Here is a 26,058-nt window from a genome sequence, read left to right as displayed (position 1 = left end):
GCGAGTCGTGGAGTTTTAAGCCTGCAAACTCCGCGAGTCGTGGAGTTTGCATTTTCGGTTTTTTTTTTTTAAATTTTATATTGTTTTTCTAAAATGATATATAAATATATTTATACAAAAATAAATTAAAAATCTAGCGTTTCGCCAAGTTCCCCGGCAGCGGCGCCAAAAACTTGATGTGGTAGCGTGGGGGTACGTGATAGTACTATATTTTACTACGAAATACGTTACAAATTACACAAGTTTTAATTATTTATTTACAAATGGGATATACCTAAACCTTGCTACAACATTATAGGCAGTGTACCTAATCGTAGAGTAGTATAGTTTTTAGTAAGTCCGGTTCGTTCCACAGGGAGCTGGCTTATTTCACACTATATTTTAAACAATTATATTCGTACAAAATATATTATATTAATAATATATAAAAGGAGTTTTACCGTTTAATGACCGGTTTGTGGATTTTATATTTTAAGCGAAGCGTAAAGTAAATGACGATATTTAACTAACAATATAAAATAAATAACAATAATTAAAATGACAATAAATAAAAGTACGAGGAAAAATGAAATAAAATATATTATGCTTATTTAAACTTCCGTAATCATGATGTTTGACGTGTTGATTTTAGTTTTATGCCCATGGGTTAATTGTCCTTTGTCCTGGATTATTTAATATGTCCGTCTGGTTTTTGTCCATAACAGTCCATCGGTCATAAATTTAAAGTGCGAGTGTCCTCGTCAAATTATCCTTATACCCGAAGTCAAATATTCCAACTAATTGGGGACTTAAGCTGTAACAAGGTTTTAATACTTTGTTTAATAATTACACCAGGTTATCGACTGCGTGTAACCCAAGGTTTTAATACTTTGTTATCAATTATGCCAAGTGTCCTTGTACATAATTTCACCCCTGTTTTAATAATTTCATAGACTATTAATCCATTCCCGTATCCGGTTAAATGAACGATTATTCGTACATATAAATATCCCGCCCATCGTGTCCGATCGAGTGTATGTGGTTATTTATAGGTACGTCCAATTGTAAATCTTTATATTAAAATTAACAAACTATCATTTAGTTAAACAAATATAAAGCCCATTAATAGTCCATACTCTAATTTCCACAAGTGTCGTTCTTTTGTCCAAACCCCAATTATGGTACAAAGCCCAATTACCCCATCTTTAATATTTAGTCCAACATCATGATTACTTTGGCTCAAATAAGCATAATAATAACTTAAGTACGAGACATTAATTTAAAAAGGAGAACATAACTTACATTGAGTATTTATCGCGTAGTGTTACACGGACAGAATTTCGACTTCAAAAACCCGTAAAAATAACTTTTACATAACCCGAACTAATCTAATATAAAACTACCCTATACTATATATATTATATATATATTTATTTATTTATTTATTACAGAGTATTATTATTATTATTTTTTATATATAAACTCGGCAGAATGCATGGCCTTTTATAGGCGTTTTGATTTCTGACAGCTCCGCGAGTCGTGGAGTTTTTGGCCTTCAAACTCCGCGAGTCGTGGAGTTTGAAAATCCAGCTCAGGATCCTTTGTCTCATAGCTTGTCGACATGATTATATATATATTTATAATATATAAATAATTTATATAATTATTTTTATATTATATTTTATTCTTATGCATAGTTGACTCATAATTTTTGGTCCTTTGCGTCGGGCGTTGATAGTTGACTCATGTCCCGGTTCCGGATTTTCGAACGTCCTTGCTTACAATTTAATATCTTGTACTTTGCGTTTTGTAACTTGTACTCTTGTCATTTTTAGACGTTTTTCATCAATAAATTGAACCTTTTGAATTGTATCTTGAACATTTAAGCTTTTTGGACGTTTGTGTCTTCAAATCTTCGTTTTCGCCTTTTGTCTTCGCACTTATTTATTTAAACAATTACAATGAAAATATAATACAATTACATATGAAAACCTATTATTTAGGAGGGATATTGCTATGAAATATATGTTCCTTTTTAGCCTTATCAATAACTCATTGTTAAAATACCTAATGAGATACATACTTATAATAAAATCATGTTAACTATATATATAACCATATATATGTCATCGTATACTTTTTACAAGTTTTAACGTTCGTGAATCACCGGTCAACTTGGGTGGTCAATTGTCTATATGAAACCTATTTCAATTAATCAAGTCTTAACAAGTTTGATTGCTTAACATGTTGGAAACACTTAATCATGTAAATAACAATTTCATTTAATATATATATATAAATGTGGAAAAGTTCGGGTCACTACAATTTAACTCAATTTCACAAACTCATCTAGTTAATTAACCTATTCCAAGAAGAATAAACCATTCCAACAACAAATAAACATCTCACAAATAACAAAAATCATCATGCTTTACCAATTTCCAAAATCACATGTAACCCGCTCAAATCACCCCACACTATCTTAAAACATGTATCTATTAGTAAACATCTCCCTCACAAACAAAATCCCCAAACATTCAACATCAAATTCGGATGTATCACTACCCTAATCTCAAGAATCAATATTATGCATAAACTACACAAGAATTCATGAAGAAAACACAATAATATCATATTCATCAACAATTCATCAAATATTAAGGCATAAAAGTTTTAATTAAACAAACCCCTTAAAATTTTAAACATGAACCCTAGAATTAATACAATTAATCAAGAAACATGAGAGAAAAATCAAGATATTAGTCAAAATCGGACCTTAACCGGCATGATTGAACAATGAATTGAAGAAACTAGGTAGCAATTAGTGTTAATTGAAACGAGGGTTTAAGAGCTCTAACTTTGTTTGAGAAGAAAGTGTGAGAATGGTGGGTACAAACAGATCCAAAAACCACTAAAAAGGGTGAAATCCCGTCGGGTTATGTAGTGGGTCGGGTTGACCCAAATGACTAAAAACCTTGACCGTCGGGTAGAATCTGTGCGACAGGATTGTCGCGGGCAGAACGCTATACCTGATTCTGATTTTTTTTTAAAATACGTGACCCGCAAAACCTTTGAAACCTCGCGCCGCGACCCCAATCCTCGCGACGCGGAGATGAACGTCTTTAAAACCCATTTTTAAATGGCTTTCTGTTACCAACACCCTTGTTATGTCGCGCCGCGGCTATGTTCGTCGCGCTGCGGCTATGTGCTTATCCTGATCCCTCGACTTTTTAAGCTATGCAGCACACTCAAATACTTTTAAACACCAAAACAACAAACAAAATAACAAGTAATCTATCATAATTAATCATTTAGCATTTAAGACTCAACAAACCCGTGATCAAACCTATTAATACAAACTATACAACAATGTGAACCATGTTTAACGAGTCGTTCACAAAACTCGTTTCCAACTTCAAGTAATCTTAGGATCGGGTTCAATGTGAACCCCGTCATCAATCTCCATCGGACCATCGAAATATTTCTTCACACGACGTCCATTAACCTTAAAGGTCGTACCACTAGCATTTTTCAACTCAATCGCACCGTAAGGGTACACCTTAACAACCTCAAATGGTCCCGTCCACCGGGACTTAAGTTTTCCCAGTAAAAGCTTTAATCTAGAGTTAAACAAAAGCACTCGATCGCCTTCATTAAACTCTTTTGGACCCTTTAACTTCCTATCATGCCATTGCTTGGTTTTCTCCTTATAAATCAACGAATTCTCATACACATCAAGGCGTAATTCACCAAGCTAATTCAATTGCCCAGCCCTTAGGCGTCCGGCTTCCTTCAAATCCAAATTGCACTTCTTAAGTGCCCACATAGCCTTGTGCTCAATCTCCAACGGGAGATGGCACGCTTTCCAATAAACCAACCGATAAGGAGTGGTACCAATTGGCGTTTTGTAAGCGGTTCGAAATGCCCACAAAGCTTCATCGAGCTTATTCGCCCACTCCTTCGGATTCGACCCCACTGTTTTCTCAAGAATCCCTTTAAGAGCTCGATTGGTGTTCTCAACTTGTCCGCTCGTTTGGGGATGGTATGAAGTAGAAACTTTATGGAAAACTCCATATCGCTTCAATACCTTCTCCATTTGGGCGTTACAAAAATGAGTACCCCTATCGCTAATTAAAGCTTTAGGAGTTCCAAATCGAGAGAATAAATGCTTAAGGAAGGAAATCACAACTCGTGCATCGTTTGTGGGCAAAGCTTGAGCTTCGGCCCATTTAGACACGTAGTCAATGGCAACGAGTATGTAACTATAATGCTGAGATTTCAGAAATGGCCCCATAAATTCAATTCCCCAAACGTCAAATACTTCACAAACTTGGATGCTTTGTTGAGGCATCTCATCCCGTTTGGTGACTTTACCGGCCCTTTGACAAGAATCGCACGACTTGCAAATCCGGTGGGCATCCTTGAAAATTGTCGGCCAAAAGAAGCCGGCATCATAGAGTTTACGCCCCGTGATTTGGGGTCCAAAATACCCACCGGTAGGCCCACTATGGCACTCGGTCAAAATACACATACACTCCTCACCGGAAACACACCGGCGGATAACCCCATCGGGACAACAACGAAAAAGATAGGGAGCCTCCCAGAAATAGTTCTTAAGGTCACTGAAAAATTTCTTCTTCTTTTGATGTGACCACCCTTTTTCCAAGAATCCCCCAACGAGATAATTAGCAATGTCCACATACCACGGCTCGTCCACCATGTCCATCGCCATGAGATATTCATCGGGAAAATCATCATGGATACTCGATTCATGAAGGACTTCGAGATTTGGGTTCTCGAGTCTAGACAAGTGGTCAGCCGCTAGATTTTCAGCACCCTTCTTATCCCGGATCTCGATGTCAAATTCTTGCAAAAGCAAGATCCATCTAAGCAGTCGAGGTTTCGCATCCGGTTTTGAAAATAGGTACTTCAGAGCAGAATGGTCCGTAAAAACAATAGTCTTAGATAAGACTAAGTTGGACCGGAACTTATCAAACGAAAAGACCACCGCAAGGAGCTCCTTTTCAGGGGTAGTGTAATTCAATTATGCTCCCTGCAAGGTCTTGCTTGCATAGTAGATGGGTCGAAAATGTTTCTCGACCCTTTGACCCAAAACAGAGCCAACAGCAAAATTGGAAGCATCGCACATAAGCTCGAATGGAAGGGACCAATTCGGAGCAATTATGATTGGTGCATTGATCAGTTTCTCCTTAAGAAGATCGAATGCCTTTTGGCACTCATCGGAGAAATTCCACGGCGTGTCCTTTTCGAGGAGTTTGTTCATCGGGTTAGCAATTTTAGAAAAATCTTTAATAAATCGCCGGTAAAAACCGGCGTGCCCGAGAAAACTCCGAACACCCTTAACATCGGTGGGAGGTGGAAGGTTCTTAATAGCCGTTACCTTCGCGGGATCCACCTCGATACCGTCCCTAGAAATCTTGTGCCCGAGAACTATGCCCCCTTGTACCATGAAATGGCACTTTTCCCAATTGAGCACAAGATTAGACTTCTCACACCGTTCCAACAACCGTTCTAAATTAAGAAGGCATGAATCAAAAGTGTCACCGAAAACCAAAAAGTCATCCATGAACACCTCCATACAATCCTCTATCATATCATGGAATATGGCCATCATGCACCTTTGAAAAGTGGCCGGAGCATTGCAAAGGCCAAAGGGCATGCGTCGGTATGAAAATGTGCCATACGGGCACGTGAAAGTAGTTTTTTCCTGGTCCTCGAGCGAGATAGGAATTTGGAAATAGCCTGAAAAACCATCAAGAAAACAATAAAAGCTGTTTCCCGCTAACCTCTCTAGCATTTGATCCATAAAAGGTAACGGGAAGTGGTCTTTACGTGTGGCGTCGTTCAACTTTCGATAGTCAATACAAACACACCACCCCGTGACAGTCCGAGTGGAAATTAACTCGTTTTTATCATTGGTGGTAATAGTCATACCACCTTTCTTAGGTACACAGTGTACCGGGCTAATCCAAGGACTGTCAGAGATCGGGTAAATCAGACCTGTATCGAGGAGCTTAATGATCTCTTTCTTCACGACATCTTGCATGTGCGGGTTCAACCTCCTTTGACGTTGCACCACAGGTTTGGAGTTATCCTCCATTAGGATTTTGTGGGTGCAATAGGAGGGACTAATACCCTTAATGTCGTGAATTTTCCACGCAATGACCGGTTTATGGGCCTGCAGCATGGTTACAAGCTCAGTTTTCTGACCTGTAGTAAGAGAAGAAGAAATAATTACCGGAAGCTTAGATTCCTCCTGTAAATAAGCGTATTCCAAATGATCAGGAAGTGGCTTCAATTCTAACTCGGGAGGTTCTTCAATTGAAGACTTGCTCCGATAATCCGCATCACGTTCGAGTTCCTTGAACTCCTCCTCAGTCGGCTCATAGCCGTTTTCCATCAAAGTGGTCAAAATATCCACCTCCTCAACCTGCAACTCTTCATCAATTTCAACCAATGAACACTCTCCTGAACCCTGTAACTCTGGAAATTCCTGCAACAACTCAGAGTGGACATTCACAGTGTTAAGAAAATAGCATACATCATCGGTGTACGCAGGGTATTTTAAAATGTGGTCGATTGAGAAAGTTGCATGCAAATTATCTATCCGAAGGGTCAACTGTTGGCCATATACATCAATGATACACCTAGCAGTATTTAAAAATGGCCGACCCAAAATCAGTGGAATCCTATCATCCACTTCCATATCTAACACCACGAAATCGGCCGGGAAAACCAACGACCCGGTCTTAACTAGCATATTCTCGATAATTCTACGAGGGAATTTAATAGAGCGGTCTGCTAGCTGAATAGCTATACACGTGGGTTTCAACTCCCCGGGGTCTAGCTTCAAATAAATAGAGTAGGGCATTAAATTTATGCTAGCCCCCAAATCTGCCAACGCCCTCATACAATTCAAGTTACCCAGTAAACAAGGAATGGTAAAACTCCCAGGATCCTCAAAGCTTCTTGGGAAGCTTGTTTGCAACTACCGCTGAGCATGCGGCATTCAACCTAACTGAAGACACGTTCTCCAACTTCTTTCTGTTAGTTAGCAAGTCCTTAAGAAACCTTACATACTTGGGCATACCTGCAATCACATCAATAAAAGGCAAATTAATGTTAACTTTTTTAATCAAGTCCATGAACTTGGACTTTTCTGCCTCCAGCTTCTCCAGTCTCTGCTTTCTTGGGAATGGAAGCGGTGGTTGATACTCTTTAACTATCGGTTTAGCAGCAACAGTTTCTGGTACCCTCACAACCTTCTCAATCACCTGTTCCAGCTCCTTATCCCCCTCCGGTTCACTAACAATTACCGGCTCACTATCCTTAACCAACGGCACTCGTAAATCATACTCATCGGGCTTACTCGGTGAATCATATGCTAAACCACTACGGGTAGTGATAGCATTAACGTGCCCATTCTTCGGGTTGTTATCGGTCTTACTCGGTAACTCCCCCGGTTTCCTCACATTACTCTGACTAGCAAGTTGACCAATTTGTTTCTCAAGATTCTGAATAGCTGCTTGTTGATTTCGAAACATTTGATCATTCTTCTCATTGTTCTGAGTAACAGTAGTGACAAGTTGAGTTTGAGAAATCACAAGCTTCTCGATCATAGCTTCAAGATTGGACTTTTTCTCTTCGGCTTGGGGTTTCTGAAAATACCCAGGAGCTTGCTGTTGATATCCTCCACTAGAACCTGACTGGAACCTCGAACCTTGATTACCTTGAGGATTATAGGGATTGTTAAAATTCCTATTAAACTGAGTACGTCCCTGAAACTAATTATTGTTCTGTTGACTAATATAAGCAATCTCTTCCTTCTGATTCATAGTCAAACCTGCATCACAATCTTTTGCCAGATGTAATCCCCCACAATACTCACAACCAACCTTCATACCATGAATATCCTTATTTATCTTCTCGAAATTCCTACCAAAGGAATCCAACTTAGCACTTATAGACCCAAAATCATCATATGCACCATGGGTTTCGGTTCTCTTAACTGAAGCTGAATGGAATGACTCATGATCTTGATGCCATTTGTGAGAATAAGCAGCTTGCTTTTCAATTATCTCTAGCGCCTCTTCTTCGGTCTTATCCATTAACTTACCACCTGCTGCTTGATCAATAGTCTGACGAGTTGGGATATCACAACCCTTGTAGAAAATCTGGACCTTCTGTAAATCATTCAACCAGTGTTGCGGACACGAGCGTAGCATATTAGAATAACGGTCCCAAGCATCAAATAGTGTCTCGCTGCTCTTTTGTCTGAATTGAGAAATTTCTGCTTGAAGTCTAGCAGCTCGAGATGCAGGGAAAAACTTCGATAAAAACTTATCCATCAAAATCTCCCAAGAGGTAATCGTACCCTCCGGTTGCTTATCTAACCATCTTTTTGCTTCTCCCTTAAGAGTCCAAGGAAAAAGCCTTGTCTTGATCGACGTATCGGCAACCTCATGCAACTTAAACAAATTACAAACATCATTGAAAACACGAAGATGCTCGTTAGCATCCTCACTATCCTTGCCATAAAATTGGCAGTCAGAAGAAATCAAACTCAGGATCGGCCCTGTAATTTGAAAAGGCTGAGTAATGTTCGGTTGAGTAATCGAATTGCCTTGGCCCCCTCGTGTGGCCTTTAACTTTTCTGCCATAGTCTGAGGACGAGGTGGTTGTTCTTGGTCAGCCATATCTTCAGTCTCGAAAAGATCTAATGAAATGTAAGATTCTTCTTCTTCTCTGATTTCAGGTGGTGTATCGGGCACCACAGTCTCAGAACTACTTCCCAAATTAATTATATTAGCACTTGAAGAAAAAGATGAATCCACTGTAGATTGATGCTCTTGACTTAAAGCTCTGAATAACTCTCTTTCGGGTTCTGCAAATGATTGAAGAATCGGAGAATTAGAAGAACGCGTATGTGGCATGCACTACCTGTTACCTGTGAAATCACAACTAACAACTGATTAAACGCACCGATTCAACTGAGAATAACGAAAAGAAATAATAAACTATAACTAAACTAAACTAAGAACAATTAGATAACAATCTTAATTTTCGACACAACTGTCCCCGGCAGCGGCGCCAAAAACTTGATGTGTATTATCGTGTCTATAATTTATATTGGAAAAATGCCGGTTAAATGATTACTACACACTAACGGGCAGTGTACCCGATCGTGTAGCAGTATAGAATTTGGTAAAATCCAAGATCGTTCCAAGGACAGTTTTAACATGAGAATTAAGATTGCGACTAATAAAGTAAACTAAGTTAATCTATGAAAATCGAAAGTACGAGAATATTTGTTTTGTGGCTATTTAACGATTAGCCAAATCAAAGATAGATCAAAAGTAAAAGACAATATTTTTGGGTTTTTAAGTTTAAATAAATCAAATTGCAGACTCAACGGAAAATAAAGATAGTTTGAATTCAATAGATAAAGGAATGCTCGCCTAGATCTCCTATTCGCAGTGTTGGATGATTTGTTATTAAGCACTAGTTCTATTTATCAATGCACGCAACTACAGAGTCAGTTTACCCAGAGTTCTCTTTTAGCAAACACGTCAAACTAGGATTTATTGGCTTAGGGTTCCCTTTCACCAAAGACCTCTTTCATTTGTGACTTAGTAATTAACTAACTACAAGATTAAGATTCAATTGGTTACGCGTTCGCTCCACACAATTCACCCCTATTTTGTTCAATCAATGTTACCCGGTTTACCCCTTGGTCCAGTAAGCACCCAATCGGTTAAGACAAATCAATTGGAAATTAGATCACTAAATTGAAACAGGGTTCCCTTTGTTCAAACAAGATTCACTAATCAACCTAGTAACAATAATCAACACCCACAAGAATGGTTCTTAATCAAAACTCATAATTATCATGCATTAATCAATAAAACTACAAAGTATCATCCAAACACATGCAAATATTCAATGTAGACAAACATTAAAGACTTAGCCAAAAATCATAGCTAAAACCAAAATAACAATCAAAGTAATAGAAGAATTCATTGTTTTAAACAAAGAGATTAACCTAATTAATGATTGACTCTTGAACGATAAACGGATCGAAACTTGTTTCCGGAATGATTGATGCCTTAGAATGACCTTGGAGTTCTCCAAAGATCACCAAAAATCGTCCAAAAGCTGCCACAATTCGTCTGGATGGAAGAAATGAATAATTAGGGTATTTTTCGGGCCTTTTATACTTGCCAAAATTACCTGAACCGACAGACGGTCGCGCCGCGACCCAAATCCTCGCGCCACGACATAACATTGAATCTGAAACCCCTTTTAAACCAACTTCTGATCTGGAAAATAGGCAAACGTCGCGCCGCGGACACATTTTTCGCGCCGCGACAAACAACTGAAACTGAATCCCACGTTTATTTTTCTCTTTTTACTTGCTTTAATTATCTCAACACCTCATTAATCAATAAAACATTAACGTTTTAATCCTCGATGCACTAATAATAACAACCAATCGACAAAATGCCTCAAAAGCTTCAAAAACCGCATCTCTTCTACAAGAAGCTCTTCAAACTCGAACATTCCCAATATTATCAAAATAAACACCAAATTGTATCCGAACGGACTAAATTATGATCGATATCGCTAAGGAAAACGTGTATAAAATATGTGATATCAGATACCAAGGAATACCAACAACAACAAACGATGAAGTATTGATTCATAACTTCATCGAAGAAATATTTTGCAGAGAATATATAGTTTCTAAAAGTTTTAGAGATTATATATTCTAGTCCTAGTTGAAAACCAGATGAGATTAATATTATGTTAACTCATTAAATCCATGATTACATCTAAGGAAAATATATATGTAGGTATATTTTCATAAAGATTGTAATTAAGAAAATTCTTTTGTACAAACTGTTAATGGTGAGAAAATTTTAACGAGTAGGTAATACCCGAGAGATATATAAATTCACAATTAATATGTTACATTCTTCGATTCTGATTCAACAAATCATCAACTATACTCACTACTTTAACAACAATATATATTCTTTTATAAAAATCAAAGCAACCATCCTCATCCAAATTTGATTACATATTTTGATTTTGACAAATCAAAATCCAAGTCAAGATTTAACAAAAGACATCATTCTTAGATTCCTACATCTTTTGAAGTTATACTTTGACTTCAAAACTGTGCTAGAACATAATAGAACCCAGAAAAGTATTTGTATCATTCAAATTCCTAGAACATTGATGTTAAAGCTAAGGGGTATATAATACTATTAAATTCAACAGGAAAATACTATTAAATACGATACATTTTTACACAAGATATTTATTTATTTAGAGAATGGATATACTTAAACCTTGCTACAACACTTATAGGCAGTGTACCTAATCGTATAGTAGTGTAGTTTTTAGTAAGTCCGGTTCGTTCCACAGGGAATCTTTTTAAACAAAGCTTAACGCTATATTAGTTTACTTTTATAAAAATACAAATATATATATATAAGTAATATTATTATTATAAAGGGGGGTTTTTACCGTTTAATGACCGGTTTGTCGATTTTAAAACTTTAGTCGCAGTTAAAACCAAATGTAAAATAATAAATAAAAGACTTAATTTAAAGCGTAAAGTAAATAACGATAATGAAATTGCGAATAATAAAAGTGCGATAAAATAAACTTGCGATAATTAAAAAGTACGATAATTAAAAGTGCAATTAAATACAATAACAATAAAGATGGGATAATTAGAAGTGCAATTAAATATAAAATAAAGGAAATTAAATATGAAATAAAAGAATTATGCTTATTTAAACTTTCGTAATCATGATGTTTGACGTGTTGATTTTAGTTTTATGCCCATGGGTTAATTGTCCTTTGTCCTTGATTATTTAATATGTCCGTCTGGTTTTTGCCCATAACAGTCCATCAGTCATAAATATAAAGTGCGAGTGTCCTCGTCAAATTATCCTTATACCCAAAGTTAAATATTTCAACTAATTGGGGACTTAAACTGTAACAAGATTTTAATACTTTGTTTAATAATTACACCAGGATGTCGACTGAGTGTAATCCAAGGTTTTAATATTTTGTTATCAATTATACCAAGTGTCCTTGTACATAATTTCACCCCTGTTTTAATTATTCTAGTGGCTATTAATCCATTCCCGTGTCCGGTTAAATGAACGATTATTCGTACATATAAATACCCCGCCCATCGTGTCCAATCGAGTGTATATGGTAATTTATAGGAACGCCCAATTTTAAATCTTTATATTAACATTAACAAACTATCATTTAGTTAAACAAATATAAAACCCATTAATAGCCCATAGTCTAATTTCCACAAGTGTCGTTCTTTTATCCAAACCCCAATTATGGTACAAAGCCCAATTACCCAGTTTTAGTAATTAGCCTAACATCATGATTACTTCGGATTAAATAAGCATAATAATAACTTAGCTACGAGACATTAATATAAAAAGGTTGAACATAACTTACAATGATTAAAAATAGCGTAGCGTTACACGGACAGAATTTCAACTTACACCCTTACAACATTCGCTAACATACCCTTATTATTAGAATTATAATTAAAATTAAAATATAAATTATAAATATATATATATATTTTACGATATAGATAGAGAGATGGATGGATATATTGTAATTTTTGCGATCAGAATTCGTTTGCTTTTATAGGGATTTTCAAAACTTGGGGCTCCGCGACTCGCGGCCCTTTTGGCCTTCAAACTCCGCGAGTCGCGGAGTTTGCTTTTACAGCTCACACGAGCTTGGCTCTTTGTTTACCGACGGTTTTATAAATAAATATAATATATTAAATAATTATAAGAATTATTTAAATATTATATTATATTTATGTGCATAGTTGACTTGTAATTTTTAGTCCGTTGCGTCGAGCGTTGAGAGTTGACTCTGGTCCCGGTTCTGGATTTTCGAACGTCCTTGCGTACAATTTAATATCTTGTACTTTGCGTTTTGAATCTTGTACTCTTGTAATTTCGAGACGTTTCTTATCAATAATTGGAACCTCTTTGATTGTATTTTGTACTTTTGAGCTTTTTGGTCGTTTGCGTCTTCAATTCGTCGAATCTGTCTTTTGTCTTCACCTTTTATTATTTAAACGAATATCACTTGTAAATAGAACAATTGCAACTAAAAGCTTGTCTTTCTTGAGGAATAATGCTATGAAATATATGTTCGTTTTTAGCATTATCAAATATTCCCACACTTGAGCGTTGCTTGTCCTCAAGCAATATCGTCTTGAAATACTAGAATAACTTCTTTATTCTTCACACTTTGTACATCAGTGATTTCTATATGGCGGTATAAACAATGGTAGTAACGATATGGTTTACAGTCCCACATGACTATAAAAATTTAGATCCATTAAGGAAATTGGATATTTATGAAAACATTTGATCTTTTGAAAATTAAATCTAGTTTTTTACCCTAGATAAGTTTTCCGGAATAACCCTTTACCGGTGTTTGCAAAATATTTTTGTGGGTTTGGTGGGTTTCAGATTTGAAAATTTTAGCTCAAAACTTATGGTTTTGTGTCACCCACTTGCTAACCTTGTATTTGGAAAGCAACACGTCCAGTTTACTTGTCCCGTATATTGCCTTTCGGTAAACTACCGTCCGGTTGTAAAGGAAAGCGTTGAACAAGCAACTGTTAAGGCAATGTCCCCTGACATGCTTTTAATTATGGTCTATAATGTGTTGGACGCAATTACTATCCTTGGTAGGGGCAATAGTAAAGCTCACCCTTATGATTTTTCGGTCTGGCACAAGGTTCTGTCTTTGACCATGCTATGCAACCACCGTTCTTACGGTTGACACCCGATTTAGTTCAGGTGACCTAATGAATTCCAGGTGAATTCCTAGGATTTTACGTTCAATGGTAATGAACGCATTGAAAATGGGGTTTTCAGAAAACAAATCGGTTTGTAATTATGATCTAAATATTTTCTCGTTCAAGCTCGAGTTTAGATATCATTGAATTCCATGAGTTTGAATTCTCAATCTTTAAGGTCAATCTCTAGGATTGAGTAATATCAGGCTTAAAAGCTGATTTTTGATCTTTTAAGGAGATTATCCTTTCTGGGGATCTGATTCATTAGTCTTATCCAGCTAATTTGCATGGTGCCCCCCCATTTTACTAGATAAATCCTTCTCATGGTTAGGATAAATCTGACCACTTGGCGACCCTGTTTAATGCTGAGGTTCGTGGATTTCCTGCTGATTTTAGTGATGACTTTTCTAGATTTTTGGTCAACCTACAGCTGGTCTGGACGACAACTTCTTAACCTAAATCAAGAAGCGCGTTTCTTTTTCGGAAGACTTTACTTCCTTTTAATGATGGAATTGATTCATCGTGTAGATCCATCTTTCTTACAGTAAATCAGGTAAAACTTTTTAGTTTAGTCCAAAGCAAAAGTATTTTCAGTTATTTGTACAAAAATATGTGATAAATGTTTAAGATAACTTGGTAAATTTTCCCACACTTGGCTTTTATTTTCCTTTTTATCGTCCTCTATTCCATTTTAAATGAATTTTAACATTTTGGTTTGTTTCTCAATTTATGTCCTTTCCGAGGTAACAATAATTTCGGTGTTAAAACCTAGTTTTATCGTTCATAAATATGTATAAACATAATTTTGAGTTCATTTAATTGAAAATTTTGAAAAATTTTACTAGAATTGGGTAGTCAGTATATAAGACTAGGGCTGTTCTTTATTATCAGAGAGCACTAGATTCTAATACAACTACTGCTTTACTAGTATTTTTAATGGTAACCAAGTGTTTAAAATAAAAATTTTAAAATCTGAAAGAATTTAACCCCTTCCCACACTTAAGATCTTGCAATGCCCTCATTTGCAAGAAATCAGTAACAATTTAAATTATTGAGGGTGATTTGTGTGAAAATGATTAAATTTTTACCAAAGTTTCCAAATATATTGGCGTTTGTTTGCTGAATGATAAATGGTGCACATCATTTGTTCATTCCGTCTTGTTGTTATTTCACATATATTTTGCATCTTGTCGTCAAAATTAGTTGCTTTTGCTGAACTTAATGCCAGTCTTTGAAAATGCGTTGTTTTACCCTGTTGTGTACATAAGATAAACTGCAAACATATATACATATTTTTGAAGTTTGGTATATTACCCCACATTCAAAAATTATTAAAATCTAAGAATAAAAGTTAGAAAATTATAAAAGCTATTACAATATTAACATAAGTATTAAATGTATCAACATTACAAATTACAAAATAAATAAAACTAAGTAGACTAGGGATGATACTGGTACCAATAGGGGTTCCAAGCATAACCACAGGTGCTATAGAATGCTTCGGCAGGGTTATACGTAGGATACGGTGGTTGCATCTCTATAGACCAGGGAGGGAATATGGGTTTTGGTGTAGGAATATAGTTTCTACCTATATGTTGGCAATGAGCTATGATTTGGTTCTGATGAACTTGCCAATCTTCAAATGCTCTCTGTCTAGCATTTTCGTACTCCTGTGAAGCTATAAACCTTTACATTTCTTGCATCTCATTTCCCCCTCCTACATTACCTTGCTGTTGGTTTCTCTCAACCTGTGGATGTCTACCATGGTATGGTACTGTGGCGTTATTTCGCCTCTTCAAAACTTTTGCACCATGGTATACATTTAAACCTATAGTATCGCGGGGTTCTGGTTCTTCGACTAATAATCCCCCCCGACTTATATCCACACCGAGATATTCAGCAATCAAAGTAATAAAAATACCACCTCCTATTATGCTATGCGGTTTCATCCCCCGAACCATAGCTGATAAATAATAACCCACACAATACGGTATACTTACAGCGCTTTGTGGGTCTCGAATACACATATGGTAAAACAAATCCTGTTCATTTACTTTTTCCTTGTTCTTACCCCTTTGTGTAATCGAATTAGCTAAAAACCTATGAATTACTCTTAATTCAGCTTTATCTATATCCAAATAAGAGTAATTTCCCCATTTGAAACGGTGATGGCTTGTCATTTGACTCCACACACCGTGTGTATCAAAATTTTCATCTATCTTTCTACCATTTAGTATCAACCCTCTACAATCGGCAGATGCTAACTCCTCAGGCGTATATATACGTAAAGCCTGATCCATGTCTAGTAAAGACATGTGGCGCATCGAACCGCCTAACAAAAATCTAATAAAAGAACGATCGGTTAAACTAGCTACCCGATCATTCAACTCTATACTACACAACAATTCTTCACACCATACTTTATATACAGGTCTACGCATGGTGAATAAACGTACCCAGTCATTAAAAGTTGAATTACCATACCTCCGTACAAGTAATTCTCTAATTGGCCCGGCCAATTCTACAGCTTCTAAGGGTCCCCATTCTATGACCCTCGGTACCTCAACAACCTTAGAATGAAGAGTATGCAAACCCCTTTGATATTTTGGATAATCTATCCAAAGTCTGTCAAATCTCAGGTTCGGGTGCAACTCTTCCAAGTGCATATCAGAAAAGGTCATGACTGGATGAGGTATATCCTGCTTGTAGTAGTTATCCACCTCCTGTTGTTCCGTACTCTCAGCAGGAGCATTGCGGGCTTGGGATGAAGATTCACCCCTTTCAGTCTGCAAAACATATCAAACACAATTTTTTTGCATTAAAATATGCATTAGTGTCAGCAAAATCATCAATCAAAATAATTACAATGACATGATCAATTTATATCAAACTTAAACTCATTTTCATATTTTCATCAAATCTACACTTTTTCAAAATAGCATATACGAAAATGTTCGCCGAGTTCATAAGCATTCAACTCAAATAACATGTCAAAATAATCATTACTAGCAATTAAACAAGTTTCAAATGGCATTATCTCTCAAAAATCAAGTTCATGAATTTTAGACTTGAAAAAGTCCACTTTAATTCTCAAAATCATGTTTAGGCTCAAAGTTTGGATCATTTAACTACTTAGACATGTTACACTACTTAATTTAGCAACAATTCATGACAAAAATCGGCCATAACCTGTTTATATCAAAAAGCCCCAAATTGCTCAAGAACACAAACCCTAGATTACTCAAAATTTGAAGTTTAAGGCTTCTAATCATGTTAAATAGCATGAATCTAGGTTATACAAGCATAATACATAAACAATTTAAGCCTAATTACACTAAAAAGCATCAAAATCAAATTGGGAAAAAATTGCTCAAGAACACTAATTTTCCAATTAAATGGTGTTTAGGTGTAGAAATTTACCGTTTTTCTTGAGTAATTCCTAGATAGCATCCTTCTCAACATGATTTTAGTAAAAAATTTGGTGATTAACGGTTAAAAATTGTGATTTTGGGGTGTATTTTTCGGGTTTTTCGTGCAGTATGTTCGCAGTTTTGGTGTGTTTGTGGTTTGGGACCGATCTGTTCCAGCTATTATATTTTTTCTGTATTTCGGTCCTCCCGCGACTCGCGGCATTTAAGCCTTCAAACTCCGCGAGTCGCGGAGTTTGGTTTTTTTTTTTCATTAACTTATAAAATAATTAAGTAATTAATTTTTAAAATTTTGTTTCCCTTGTTATTTAGGACGAGGTCGTTTCGAATCGATGTCCTAGTCCGTCCTTCGACAAAATTTTAAAATTTGTCTATTTGTAGCTATTTTTTTAAAAGCTAAGATTTTTTTGGGTTTTTTTAATGTTTTTGGCATACTTTAATTCAATAAGATTAAAAATAATGATAATAAAAGTTCTCGTCCCTCTCTCGGGTAAAGCAATTTCGGTTTAAAGACCTAGTCTTCAACTTACGACGAAATTTAAAAATCATATTTTTAACTTAATGAGATAAAGTAAATTTTTGTTTTTAAATTCACACAATTTAAATATAAATTTCAAAATTAATATTAAAAATTCATACCAAACTTAAAATTTGAAATGGATAAAAATAAAATTCATATTTTAAAAATTAAAAATTCACACCAATCTTAATTTAAAAATTCATATTATAAATTCACACCAAACTTATATTAATTTTTTCAAATATTTATAATTTTAAATATATTGTTTTTACAAAGTTTACAATATTAATTTAAGATTTAAATATTAATTTTTAAAAACATGGTAAAAATAAAATTAAAAATCTTTTTGGCTTTTTATCCCACTTTAATCAATCAAATATTATCAAAAATATGCGCCCCTCTTTTCGATAAAGTAATTTCGGTTCCAAAACCTAATTTAACTCATGACGAATTTTTGAAATATTTTGGGATGATTGATTAAAGATATTTATACCTTAAGAATAAACGTTAAATTTCGCAGTGATGTAATAAATTTTTGTATGATATCAATAATTTCGGTCGCCAAACCTAATTTTATTCAATACCAATTTAATACTTTTTAGCGAACAAATTAGCGTTTATTATCAAAAGGTTAAAAATAAAAATAAATAAAATAAAAACTGTACAGACATACCTGTGAAATAGATTTCTTAGTTATATGATCTATCCCATTCATAAGATAGTTGGTTTAATTGGTTTTCCATGGCTACATAGGCGTAACCTCGAGCATTCAGTGTCTTTTCTTCTAAACATATGAACGGTCCGTCTCTGCATAAAGTAACAAATTCGGTATTTGAATAGGTTTGATTATTTGAACATTTACCTCCATGTGACCATTTTCCGCATTTGTGACATCTTTCTAGGTGTCGTGCTCTTCTTTTCGCTGCGGATTTTGATTTTCCTTTACCAAATTGTAACTTATTATCTTCGCATCTGGATTCTTTTCTAACTCCGTCCATTCTTTCTCTGATTACTGATACTAGTTCACTCGGTAGTATGTCATTATTACGTTTAGTGATCAAAGCGTGTAGCATTAGACCATGGTTTAGTTCACAGGCAGTCTTCATTTCCTAAAAAAATAAAAATTCAGAATGGGGGGAGAAGACTAGTTCTTTAGGGTCTGCTAGGGAAAGACCATTCGGGTTCCATTTTTGAGAACTACACGAAAACAGATAATCTAACTCTAACAGAAATACATATTATCCTTTAAAGACTTGATTCTCCCCACACTTAGTTAGCTGTCGAAATTGTGATTAACTTCGTTGTCGACTTCCATCGGACCATGTATGTAATGTTTAACTCTGTGACCATTAACTTTAAATTCAATCCCTTTTGAATTTATTAATTCTATCGTTCCGTATAGAAAAACTCTTTTGACTATGAATGGTCCAGACCATCTTGATTTCAATTTTCCAGGGAATAGCTTGAATCGTGAATCGAAAAGAAGAACTTTGTCTCCTTCTTTAAATTCTTTTGAACCTCTGATTCTTTTATTATGCCATTTCTTCGTTCTTTTCTTATAGATTAACGAATTTTCGTATGCTTCATGTCTTAATTCTTCTAATTCGTTTAGTTGACTTAATCGTAGACGTCCAGCTTCATGTAAATCAAGATTACATGTCTTCAAAGCCCAAAATGCTTTGTGTTCAATTTCTACTGGAAGATGACATGCTTTTCCATAAACAAGTCTAAAAGGTATGGTTCCAATTGGAGTTTTGTAGGCTGTTCTAAAAGCCCAGAGTGCATCCTCCAATTTAATGGACCATTCCTTCGGATTTGATCCTACGGTTTTCTCTAGAATACGTTTTAAAGCTCGGTTGGTATTTTCAACTTGTCCACTTGTTTGTGGATGATATGCGGTGGAGATTTTATGAGTTACTCCATATCTTTTAAGAACTTTCTCAAGTTGATTATTACAGAAATGAGTACCCCGATCACTTATTAAAGCTTTCGGTGTTCCAAACCTTGCAAAAAGACGTTTTAAAAAGTTGACTACAACTCGTGCATCGTTAGTTGGGAGAGCTTGTGCTTCCGCCCATTTAGATACATAATCAATGGCTACGAGTATATATAGATTATTATGAGATTTTGGAAATGGACCCATAAAGTCAATACCCCAAATGTCAAATACTTCACATACTTGGATGACATTTTGTGGCATTTCATCACGTTGACTTATTTTTCCGGCCCTTTGACATGCATCACAGGATTTGCAAAGAAGGTGTGCATCTTTGTAAATTGTAGGCCAATAGAATCCAGCATCATAAACTTTTCTTGCTGTTAGTTGAGGCCCATAATGCCCTCCTGTTGGTCCTGTGTGACAATGGTTTAATATTTTACTAGCTTCATCTCCAAATACACATCGGCGTATTATTCCATCGGGACAACTTTTAAACAGATGTGGATCTTCCCAAAAATAGTGTTTTATATCACTGAAGAATTTCTTTCGTCTTTGGTACGATAATCCTTTTTCAAGGAATCCACAAACTAAGTAGTTTGCATAGTCTGCAAACCATGGAATTTCTTTATAATCTATCTTCAATAGATATTCATCAGGAAAGTTGTCTTGTATGGCCGATTCATTTAGAACTTCTAATTCGGGATTTTCAAGACGAGAAAGGTGATCAGCGGCGAGATTTTCTACTCCTCTTTTATCTCGGATTTCAATATCAAACTCTTGTAAGAGTAAGATCCAACGGATTAATCTTGGTTTAGCATCTTGTTTTGAAAATAGGTATCTAAGAGCAGAATGGTCGGTATAGACCACCGTTTTTGCTAGAACGAGATATGATCGAAATTTGTCAAAAGCAAAGACAATAGCAAGGAGTTATTTTTCAGTAGTTGTATAGTTTGTTTGTGCTCCTTGTAACGTCTTACTAGCATAATATATAGGTTGAAATCGTTTTTCAATCCTTTGTCCTAAAACGGCTCCCATTGCAAATTCACTTGCATTGCACATTAGTTCAAATGGTAGATTCCAATTTGGTGTTATCATGATCGGCGCATTAGTAAGTTTCTCTTTAAGAATATTAAAAGATTTGATACACTCATCTGAAAAGATGAATGGAGCATCCTTTTCTAGGAGTTTATTCATAGGAGTGGCAATTTTAGAAAAATCTTTTATGAAACGTCGGTAAAAACCGGCATGCCCTAGAAAACTCCTAACTCCTCTAACATTGGTGGGATGTGAAAGTTTAGCAATTACATCTACTTTAGCTCTATCCACTTCAATTCCTTCTTTTGAAATTTTATGTCCAAGAACGATGCCTTCTTTAACCATGAAATGGCATTTCTCCCAATTAAGTACTAGATTTGATTGTTCGCATCTAATAAGCATTCGTTCAGATTAACTAGACATGATTCAAATGTATCACCGAAGACTGAAAAGTCATCCATGAATACTTCCATGCATTCTTCTATCATGTCATGAAAAATCGCCATCATACACCTTTGAAAGGTTGCAGGGGCGTTGCAAAGTCCAAATGGCATGCGTTTGTAAGCAAAAGTACCATAAGGGCACGTGAATGTGGTTTTCTCTTGATCTTCGGGTGCTATTGGAATTTGAAAATATCCGGAAAATCCATCTAGAAAACAATAATAACTATTTCCGGCTAATCTTTCCAATATTTGATCTATGAAAGGTAAGGGAAAGTGATCTTTTCTGGTGGCGTCATTTAATTTTCTATAATCAATACACGCACGCCATCCTGTTACAGTCCTAGTAGGAATAAGCTCATTTTTCTCATTTGTAATGACAGTCATGCCACCCTTCTTAGGCACGCATTGAACTGGGCTTACCCATGGACTATCAGAGATTGGATATATCAAACCTGCATCTAGCAGTTTAATAATCTCTTTCTTAACTACATCTTGCATATTAGGATTTACTCTTCATTGGCGTTGCACATACGTTTTATGACCTTCTTCCATAAGGATTTTATGTGTGCAATACGAAGGACTTATTCCTTTAATATCATGAATCTTCCATGCAATGGCTGGTTTATGAGCTTTCAACACAGAAATGAGTTGTGATTTCTCATTTTCAGTAAGAGAAGACGATATTATTACAGGTAATTCAGATTCACCATGTAAATAAGCGTATTCCAAATGGTTTGGAAGTGGCTTTAACTCTAATTTCGGAGGTTCTTCTATCGATGATTTGTATCGATATCTGTCTTCTTCTTTTAGCATTTGAATTTCTTCTGTTGTTGGTTCATATCCATTAGCTATAAGTGTATCTAACATTTCAGCTTCATCAATTGGTTCATTACCTTCTCCTAAAGAACATTCTCCTGTTCCTTGTAATTCTGGAAATTCTTCTAATAATTCTGCATGTGCATCTATAGTTTGAATATAATAGCATGTATCATCTGCAGATTGCGGTTGTTGCATTGCTCTATCAACTGAAAAGGTAACACTCTCATCCTCTATACTTAGGGTCAGTTTCTTACCGAACACGTCTATCATTGCTTTAGCCGTGTTTAAGAATGGTCTTCCTAATATGAGAGGAACTTGAGAATCTTCTTCCATGTCCAGAACAACAAAATCTACTGGAAATACTAAAGTACCAACTTTAACTAGCATGTTCTCCATTATCCCTCTAGGATATTTTATTGATCTATCGGCTAGTTGTATGCTTATTCTTGTTGGTTTCAATTCTCCAAGGTCTAGTTTAGCGTATAGTGAATACGGCATTAGATTTATACTAGCACCTAAATCTGCTAATGCTTCTATTGAACTAAGACTTCCCAGAAAACATGGAATTGTGAAACTTCCTGGATCAGATAATTTTTCTGGTATCTTATTCAACAGCACTGCTGAACAATTAGCATTCATAGTAACAGTCGAGAGTTCTTCCATTTTCTTTCTATTTGAGATTAGATCTTTCAAGAATTTAGCATATCTAGGCATTCCTGAAATCACATCAATGAAAGGAAGATTTACATTTATCTGTTTAAATATATCCAAGAATTTGGATTGCTCGGCTTCAAGTTTCTCTTTCTTCATTTTACTCGGGTAAGGAAGTGGTGGTTGGTATGGTTTAACATAAGGTTTATCCTTAGCTGTGTTATCTTCATTAACCTTTTCAACTACCGGTTCTTTTTCCTTATCTTGATCAGGTTGGGGTTCTTGTGGAGTAGGAATAGCTTCATCAGAAGTTACAGGTATTTCAGGTGGTTTAAGTGTTGTACCACTTCTTGTGGTAATGGCTTTAGCTGTTTCATTCCGGGGATTAGCATTTGTATCACTAGGTAAACTTCTCAGTTTTCTTTCACCTATTAAACTTGCTAGGTTACTTACTTCTTGTTCCAGATTTTGAATAGAAGCTTGTTGATTTCTAAATGCTTGAGCATTTTGTTCATTAGTTTATTTCTGAGATGTAAAAAACTGCGTTTGAGTTTCAACTAGCTTCGTCATCATATCTTCTAAATTCGGCTTTTTATCATCGGTTTGTTGTGGTGGTTTGTTTTGAAAATTAGGTCTTTGCTGATTGTAAGTAGTATTGGATACTTGTTGATTGCTAAGACCTTGTTGGTTGTTGTATGGAATATTTCGGTTATAATTCTGGTTTTGATTGTAAATCGGTCTTGGCGGTTGATAATTATTCTGATAATTATTTCCAGGCCTTTGGTTTATGTATGAAATATTCTCTCTTTGTTCCATTGTTAATTCAATACTGAGACAATCTTTTGTCAAATGTGGTCCTCCACACTGCTCACAACTAATTCGTATTGAGTGAATATCTTTAGTCATCTTTTCCATTCGTCTCTCCACAGCATCTATCTTTGCAGAAATGGAATCTAAGTCATGGCTAGAATCGGCTCTAGCTGCTTTAGATGATCTAACGATATCTTTTTCTTGGTGCCACTCATGTGAGTGGGAAGCAGTGTTATCAATAATTTTGTAAGCATCAGTTTCGGTTTTCTTCATAATAGAACCACCAGCTGCTATATCTATGTCTTTCCTTGTAGTGATGTCGCATCCTTGGTAGAATATTTGTACTATTTGACAGGTGTCTAAACCATGTTGCGGACATCCTCTTAATAACTTTCCATATCTAGTCCACGCCTCATATAGAGTTTCATTCGGTTTCTGTGTGAACGTAACAATTTCTGCTTGAAGTCTTACGGCTTTAGATGCCGGAAAAAATTGTTTAAGAAATTTGTCAACTAAAACGTCCCATGTATCGATCGCCCCTTCAGGTAACGATTCCAACCAATCTTTGGCTTCTCCCTTTAAAGTCCAGGGAAATAACATGAGATATATCTATTCATCCTCCACTTCTCGGATTTTAAATAGTGTGCAGATCCTATTAAAGGTACGTAGATGTTCATTTGGATCTTCCTTCGGCGCACCACTAAATTGGCATTGATTAGTCACCATGTGTAGAATTTGTCCTTTGATTTCATAATCTGGCGCATTAATGTCGGGATGAGTAATTGCGTGACCTTGGCCAGTGCGTTTAGCTCTCATTCGGTCTTCCATACTTAAAGGTTCCAGATTCTCCATAATTGAATTTGTTGAATCGGAATCACTAGAGGATTCTGATTTAATGGTTCGTTCCTCAACAATCTCTGTTTGAATGATTGGTGGTTCCGGAGGAAAGTTTAGTGGTTCAGGATCTACGAATCGTTCCTGAATATTCTCCGGATTCTCAATTGTGAGGTCGGGTTCAAAAAATGGATTATCGGAAGTTTGAACTGAAGTACTTGGTCGACTGGATGACGATTCTAAAGAAAAATCAATGGCAGTAATATTTGCTAAATGTCTTGATCTAGTTACAGGTGGTGAACGTACAAAAGGTGGTGAACGTCTTGCTCGGTGCATTCACTGAATATCTTATTAGTTTTTAAAAGGAAAGAAAAATTATAATAAGTTATCCAATCAATAGACTTTTCTGATTTTGCCCACGTTTCGAATAGCCAAAAGATGCAGCAGAGGGGCAGGATTCGTTTGGTCTCAATATAATTGAGGACTGTTTGGCTCCAATAACCCGGTCCACGTACAAATCCAACTATTACTACGAACCAGAAAATTTTGATGTCTATCAATTTAATCACTTAAAATAAATTTTCGTAATTTTAAGAAATTTAGATAAGAAGTAGAATAAAAATCTATGTCCTAAAACTAGAATAGCGAGAAATAAGAAAGAAAAAGAAAGCGTCGAAAAAGGTCGAAAAAGAAAAATGGTTGAAAAATAAAAGGTGACGGAAAAATAAAAGAAACTTATAAAACTTAAAAACACTTGACTAACCTAACCTTATTACTACAACTAACTTAAAATTATAATCGCAAATTGAGATTACTAATTGGAATGATAATTGATACATAGGAAAAAGTCGTCTAAAAATATTAAAGCTTACAGGAAAAACTAAATCCCAAATGGAAATAACTTAAAAAGAAACTAAAACTTAAAAAGGCGTCGCAAAATTCTAAAGTACCTAAATCTTAGTCTAAAGAAAAAGCACTTAAGGAATTTTACGGCAAAGACTAAAAATCTAGAAGTAAAAATAACTATGGCAAAAACTAAGTTTAAAACTAAATATGAGCGAAAAATACAAATATTACGCTAAAACAATTAAAAATGGACAAAATATAAAAATATACAAAAAGTTGTAAAAAGTACAATTTTTTTATAAAAATATTATTTTTATATTATTTATTTTATAAAACTATTAATTTTACAATTTAATTAAACTAATTTAGCTAAATAAAACAAATTAAATAAAAGAAATTTTAAAATAAAACTTAATTATAATAATAATAGATAATTAGGGTTTATAATTATAATAATTAATAATTACCCGTAATTAATTATGAATTAGGGTTTCTGTCGGTGTCAGAGTCACTCCGCGAGTCGCGGTATTTAGAGCAGCAAAACCCGCGAGTCGCGGGGTTCAGAAATTCAACTGACAGGTTAAAAATTCGACGCGTTTTTTTTTTTTTTTTATGTTTTATAATTTTCTGTTTTATAATCTAAAAGTTATATATAATAAAAACTTATATTTAAATACTAAAATAAAAATAGAATTACTTTATAATTTTATAAATAAAAATCGTAAAACTAGATTTATATATATATTTTATTTTTTTCGGTTTTTATATTTATAAAATATATTTATAAAATAAATTAAATAAAACTTATATTTTTACAAACTAAAGAAACTTTATAAAACTTAAATATTTATCAAACTCCTAAA

This window comes from Rutidosis leptorrhynchoides, chromosome 9 (assembly GCF_046630445.1).
Source record: "Rutidosis leptorrhynchoides isolate AG116_Rl617_1_P2 chromosome 9, CSIRO_AGI_Rlap_v1, whole genome shotgun sequence".
NCBI classification, from domain to species: Eukaryota; Viridiplantae; Streptophyta; class Magnoliopsida; order Asterales; family Asteraceae; genus Rutidosis; species Rutidosis leptorrhynchoides.
This window is presented reverse-complemented; position numbering follows the sequence as displayed.